The sequence below is a fragment of the Thalassophryne amazonica genome, chromosome 6 (genome assembly GCF_902500255.1).
Source record: "Thalassophryne amazonica chromosome 6, fThaAma1.1, whole genome shotgun sequence".
In the NCBI taxonomy this organism is placed as follows: domain Eukaryota; kingdom Metazoa; phylum Chordata; class Actinopteri; order Batrachoidiformes; family Batrachoididae; genus Thalassophryne; species Thalassophryne amazonica.
Window position 1 is genome coordinate 33981958 of NC_047108.1, and position 6450 is coordinate 33988407.

The 6450-nt window shown below is 41.6% G+C and overlaps 1 pseudogene; it reads right to left on the reverse strand.

Moving 5' to 3' along the window:
* Positions 1 to 1869: 1869 nt before the first annotated feature.
* On the reverse strand, positions 1870 to 1988 carry LOC117513142 (annotated as a pseudogene).
* Between the last annotated feature and the right edge of the window lie 4462 nt (positions 1989 to 6450).

A 6450-nucleotide genomic window follows, 5' to 3' on the forward strand; every position in this document is an offset into this window, starting at 1 on the left:
CAAAAATATAGGGAAAATAGAAAATGTATCAGTGTGAGGTGAGAAATGAAGCTAGAGATCCACAACTAACACCAAATTGTAGCTGAATCTGTACCGATTCAGTAAGGTGTCATCAGATTTGATGTAGTTTCAAATGTTATGGAGCTAGATCCAGAAGAAAACCGCCATTACTGAAAAATCCTTTTTTTACAATAACTTTTGAACTAATAAAGACATAAAAGTGATTCCAAGTTCTAGTGGTATGTTTTCATGGTCAAGGATGTCAAATATAAAGGAAAGAAAAGTGTATGTATCATAGTTTTGGTTGTAACACTGAATTGATGAATAGATCACTGTGCCAAGGAGGCAATCTCTTTAGGGTCAGTGACCGTATGGCTTTGTTTAGAGAAGTGTTTCATAAATGTTAAAAAAAATTCATGTTATGTGCCGACGCGGGTTGAGGAGCGGACCTGCGTCTGACTGAACCCAGCGCTAAATAACCAGAAAGCGGTTCCAAAAACAAAACATTTATTTCCCTTTCTGTGCAATAATTGTGTACAACATAATATACAGCTTGTCTGGTGGAGTGAAGGATGGCGCGCTCTCCAGCGCCCAAAGGGATCGAAGCCCGACGCTTCTGGACTCAAATTCACCGCCAAACACCCCCCCAGGTGGACACAACAAACTGACTCTGTGAAGGATAGAAGAGGTGAGGTAAGTCAACAGCTACAACTAATATCCTTCAAAGGCACACGCTATCAGCAACACATTCAGGTCTGACTTTAAGCTTTATGTAAATGAGCAGCTTCTCACAACAGGTGGAGGATCATCAGTCCGCATGCCACAGCCGTGAGAAGCGAGCTGCACAATTCTCATCAATGTTCAAATATACTGCGTAACAAAATACCAAATTACTATTAACACGTATTCAGACAATCAATCACCTCTGATGTGTGCTGACAGCATGTGTCCCTCACCCGTCCTCCTTCACAGGCACGATGTGTCAAACCCAGGCGCGGTCCTCAGCATCTCACAAACGAATGTCACAAGGTCGAGTTCCCGGCAATTCTGCTTGAACCACTCATGGCTTAAATGCAGAACGTCATCTAATTATCTGCTTCAGCTGAAAGTCCTTAAGTCTGCACGTGAGCATCATCCACAGGTGCTGCGAGTCATTAGGCCTGCACGTGGACATCCTCCACAAGTGCAGCCAATAATGTTGATGAGGGTGAAGGATTCTTCTGCCAGCACCTTCTCCACAGACAAAAAACAGTTTGCATACCACCTGGAGAGCAAAGAAAAGAAAACAACACAAAAACATCCAGCCAAACCCCCCAACACACAACAATTCATATATCTGCAGTTTAGTTGAATGTTTGTCTGTCTGTTTGTCAGCAGGATAACTCAAAACGTTTTGAACAGATTTTGATGAAATTTTGTGGAGTGGTTGGAAATGACAAGAGGAACAAGTGATTAAATTTTAGTGGTGATCCGGATCATGATCCAGATCCAGGAATTTTTTAAAGGATTCTTCACCATTGCGGGATAGGGGGAATTTTGACGTTCTAGTTTCTAACTCCACAAAAACAAACGCGACCGAAAAAACATAACCTCCTTGGCGGAGGTATTAATTTTCACAGAACATTGGTTATCTCTGCTGTGCACTATTTGTCATTGCTTTTTGGCACTTAGTTTTCGACTGATAACTGAAAGATAGACAAACAGGCCTAAATTTGGAACCTCCATCCAATTTTGGTTGTTGTTGTCATTTCAGCTGCTCCTGGTTGTTTGGGGTCGCCACAGCAGATACAGCCAGAACTGCATTGGTATTTGGCAACAGTTTTACACCAGATGCCCTTCCTGACGCACCTCCAGCTTTACCTGGAGAAACACACACAGCCCCTGGAGTTCCAAAGAGGTCTCCCATTCAAGTACTAACCAGGCCCCACACTGCTTAGCTTCTGAGATCTGACGGGATCAGGCTCACACAGAGCAGACTGGCTGCTCCATCCAATTCTGATGGTGTAGGTAAATCCATAACAGCAAAATGAGAGTGATTGAGGCACTTTTGATTGAGATATAATGCAAAATGTACACCAAATAGGCTTTCAATATTAAAATCAAATGTCCACAAAATTCACAATCTGGATCAGAGCCAGATCAAAATTTGTCAGGCGAAAGTGAGTGCTAATCTGCACCCCACTTTCAAATATGAGAGTGATTGGGGCACGCTTGATTAAGATATAATGTAAAAGTAGTGCATTGCCTGTGGGCATCCATGGGCTGTAGATTGGGTAGTGTTCATAAAATAGGCAGTTGACAATTTTCAAGGATGGTAATAAATTATGCAAAGTTTCTATAATGAGTTGGAATGGTGTGTGAGTCCAGAATGTTTTTAAAATCTTACACCTCAACGGTTTTTAGAGCAAGAACTCAACGCTTTTGTTTCCTGTTAATTATGTAATTACCTCCGCCAAGGAGGTTATGTTTTCGGTCGCGTTTATTTGTCTGTCAGCAGGATAACTCAAAAAGTTTTGAACGGATTTTGATGAAATTTTGTGGAGTGGTTGGAAATGACAAGTGATTAGATTTTAGTGGTGATCCGGATCGTGATCCGGATCCCGATGCTAATGCATTAGCATGTCTATGGCATTTTCAATGTTAAAAGCATTAAGCAGTTGCAGCTGTCATCACGTTCGGGTGCATTTGTTTTCAAATTGTAATATTTCTTACATTTATTTTTGTTTATAGAAATTTTGTGGGGCGGTTGGAAATGACAAGAGGAACAAGTGATTAAATTTTAGTGGTGATCTGGATCACGATCTGGATCCCGATGCTAACGCGTTAGCATGTCTATGGCATTTTCAATGTTAAAAGTTAGCATTAAGCAGTTGCAGCTGTCATCACGTTCGGGTGCATTTGATTTCAAATTGTAATATTTCTTAAATTTATTTTTGTTTATATATTAATAATCTAATGATTATTATATACAATTTTAGAGAACGAGACAAAAAGTGAAACTTGATCCAGAATCCGGATCACCTCCAAATTTAATGGCGTTTTCCATGGTCTAATATGTATCTGTCTTGAAAATTTTGCCAAAATCCGTGCAGTAGTTTTGATGTAATCCCGCTAACAGTAATCCTTCAAAGCTTATATAAAGTGAAAAATGATTCAGAATCCAGATCTGGATCAAATCACTTCCAAAATGTAATGGATTCTTCCATGGCCTAGTATGTATCTGTGGTGAAAAGTTCATCAAAATCCGTGCAGTAGTTTTGACATAATTCTGCTAAGAGACAGACACAGGTGTGCCATATGATTATTGCACAGGTGTGCCTTAGGCTGGCCACAATAAAAGGCCATTCTATAATGTGCAGTTTTGCTTTATGGGGGGTCAGAAAACCAGCCAGTATCTGGTGTGACCACCATCTGCCTCATGCAGTGCATCACATCTCCTTCACATAGAGTCGATTAGCAGCCAGACGCCACTGAATGTGAGCACTTGCCCACCAAGTCGGTTATGACGACGAACTGCAGTCAAGACCCTGATGAGGACGATGAGCATGCAGACGAGCTTCCCTGAGATGGTTTCTGACAGTTTGTACAGAAATTATTTGGTTCTGCAAACTGATTGTTGCAGCAGCTGTCCAGGTGGCTGGTGTCAGGCGATCTTGGAGGTGAACATTCTGGATGTGGAGGTCCTGGGCTGGTGTGGTTACACGTGGTCTGAGAAATTTGTACATCTTTTCATCCTAACTTCCTCTTCATCTGAACAGCTCTTCATGCCTCCAGATGGCTTACACTATAGTGGATTTGTTTTTGCGTGTGTTAGAATTAGCACCGTCAGATAGCTTGTTCAAATCGCCATCTGTCACCAAAGCAAACTCCGCCATGTTTAGCTAAACTCTGCTCCTACTAGTGTATGCGTGGTCCGCAGTGTGCAATGGTACAAAATATATGGAAACAAACTGCATGATAAATGGAACCAAATTTACACGCTAAATGCAACGCAACACAAATGGGACGAATAATCCATGTTACGTGATATGCAAAGCACCAATCAAATGACAAGAAGCCACTCAGCCATTATATAGAACTGAACATTTCAGAGTGGCCTTTTACTGTGGCCAGCCTAAGGCACACCTGTGCGATAATCATGGTGTATAATCAGCATCTTGATTTGCCACAGCTGTGAGGTGGGATGGATTATCTCAGCAAAGGAGAAGTGCTCACTAACAGATTTATGAACAGTATTTGAAAGAAATAGGTCTTTTGTGTATATAGAAAATGTGTTTGATCTTTGAGTTCAGCTGATGAAAAATGGGAGCAAAAATAAGAAACATAGCGTTTATATTTTTGTTCAGTGTATATGTCCATGTCCTTGACATCTGGGAATTGTAGATGAAAAGTTCAGTTCATGGTTTCTCCACTCCTGCCTCCAGAGCATTCTGAAATTCCACTCATCACTCACGGAGCTGTTTGTACTTGAAATAGTAGCTGATTTTCACACCACTGACTGCTCGCTCAAAAAAGACTTTTACTATAGATGAGGAAAAAATAATATGAAAACAGACGGTACAAATACAAGTTTAAAAAAAAATATTTCACTGATTGGAAAAAGTCACATGACTGTTATCTTGCACTGCACATTTACCAAATATTCCTTAACCCAGAGTTAATCTGTGACGCACAGGATAATAACGATGATGGTGAACATGCAATTATGCATTTGTATTTTTACGTTGACGAAACGTTCAACAGCAGGTGTGCTTTCATTGAGGTGCTTTGGACCTTAACTCAACCAAAAAAAAGATAAGAAATAATGTATGAAGAAACACAAGCCTAAACTGAATTTGCACTGGAAATATCCCAAAAAACAGTCCCAGAATATACCGAGTGTGCAGAAATGGAAATCATCGGCGACAGTGAGTAAAAGTCTGACCACATATTTTCTCCATCCACCCAGTAAACCAGCTGATTAGTTCAGCTCTACAGGCAGGTAGATGTGGTGATCAGTGAAATCACCTGATTTAGTTGCACAGGTAGAAGTAAAACATGGTATGACTTTTATCCACTGAAGCTGTGGTTTTCCACCAATGCAAGTGTACAATAGTAAGAAAATATCAAAGACAAATGTGGAAAAAGCAGCGCAGCGCAGCACAGCACAGGATGAAAGGGAACGCCCCCCCCCACATACACACACACGTGACCGTGTCCACTACCAGTCCCATGTGCAATGTGAAGCAGGACAGAGTGAGAGACAGGGTCACGCTCCACTTGTGTGTATATACAGTCTCTGGTCAGGTCTTTGTTGTTTTTGTGTGCACGTGGGTCAGTTCAGTGAGCACTTTGCAATAGAATCTGATATTGGGGACATTAAAAAGAATAATGTGAACAGCACAACAAAAAACTGGATCTGAGCAGTAGACTGGAATTGAGCATTAAGGCCTGAAAACAGAATGTATGTAAGTCTGTTATGTTTGTCAGCCCTGAATAGGCCACCAGTCTAGGATACAGCGCACCCACCACCACCCCGCGACTCTTAACAGGAATAAGTGAGTTTATAAAATTTTTAAAAATGAATGAAAATGTCCAGCAACGTGGAGGGGATGTTAGGTTAGTTTAGCATGGAGGAGATGCTTACCTCAGTAAATGTAATGAAACTGTTAAGGTCGGGGGGGTGAACCAAGGGACAAGGGGAACCCCTAGATGCAGGACAGCCGAGGCAATGAGAGTGGTGTAGTTTTATTAGTGATAATAAGACTGGAGTAGGGGGTCCTCTTCCACATCGTGGTGAGGGCCATGCTTCGCCACAACAGGCGGGAGCTCCAGAGGAACACTCATCAGAACTGGGCACGCCTTCCTTCACTACAGGTGAGGTTCAAAAGAAACAGGGTAAAGGAGGAATACCCTTTATTCCTAGAAGGGGATTCAAAACACAGACAAAGGTGGCAGGGAAAAACTGAGGATTATTTTCTTCTTAAAACGTGATGTCAGTAGGACTCCTTCCTCTAAAAGGGAGTGCACTGACACGTCTCTTCATAAAAAGGTGAGTACCAAACAGAATAGACAGAGCCAAGGAATGTCTTTGCTTCATGGAATGCAATTCAAAATTCAACCACGAGTCACTTCTTTTTCAAAAGTGAGTACAGACGACAGTCTTTTTTCTTATGCAAACAGGATTCCAACAAAAGTCTTTCTTCAACTCCAAAGTGCAAAAACCAACTTATACTCATGATCCAAACGTGGCCATAGTGACCACAAGAAGCACAGAAGGCAGTCAGGCTGCAAGGTGCAAACCCGTCCATGTATAAACCAACAACCAAACAGAGACGATGCACCTGCACTGAAGATAAACTGGAGTCACTATAAACAGCCTCTGTCATCAGATGCAGGTGCAGACCAACCAAGGTGGAAGTGATCATGTCTAATGATGTGTAGGGACATGCTGGAGCAGTATGTCTCACA